Raw genomic sequence first — 612 nt, 5'->3', positions numbered from 1 at the left:
AATAGGCATTGTGATTATTATGTAATTACCGAGGTAAAGAGCTTATGATCACGGCCGACTAAATGACTGGATGAGGTTGATGTCAATGGTTTTTAATAGGGGTGTTCGCGGTCCGGTTTGGGCGGTTTAACCCCTAAAACCACAAACCAAACCATATTGGCGGTTTATAAAATTTTCAAACCGAGCGGTTTGACATCAAGTGCCCAGATCGGTCAAACCAGACCACGAAAAGGCGGTCTGGTCTGACCGGTTTAGGCGGTTTGGGCCTTTAATGGACTTTAAATATTAAACTTAAAAAACATATATAATTTAGAATTTTAGATTAAATATCTATTTTAACAAAACAAAATATCTGAACAAATAAATGTAATAATTAAGCAGCTCTTGAGTACAAAGTCGAAGCAATCCAAAGTACAAACAAATAAATATATAACATATAGAAAACAAACAAATTAACAAAGTTATAACTCTATTGTGGGTATTGAATAACAAAATTCACGACTTCACAACCTTCAATGGTTCAATTCTTGAGTCTCAAGTTCTTGACCAAACAAAATAGAAGCCAAATCTAAGTTGGTTGAATCACTTGGTTGATGTCTTGATGATGTGTGC

The sequence above is a fragment of the Cynara cardunculus genome, unplaced genomic scaffold (assembly GCF_001531365.2).
Source record: "Cynara cardunculus var. scolymus isolate 2C unplaced genomic scaffold, CcrdV1 Un_Scaffold_3679, whole genome shotgun sequence".
NCBI lineage: Eukaryota > Viridiplantae > Streptophyta > Magnoliopsida > Asterales > Asteraceae > Cynara > Cynara cardunculus.
This window is presented reverse-complemented; position numbering follows the sequence as displayed.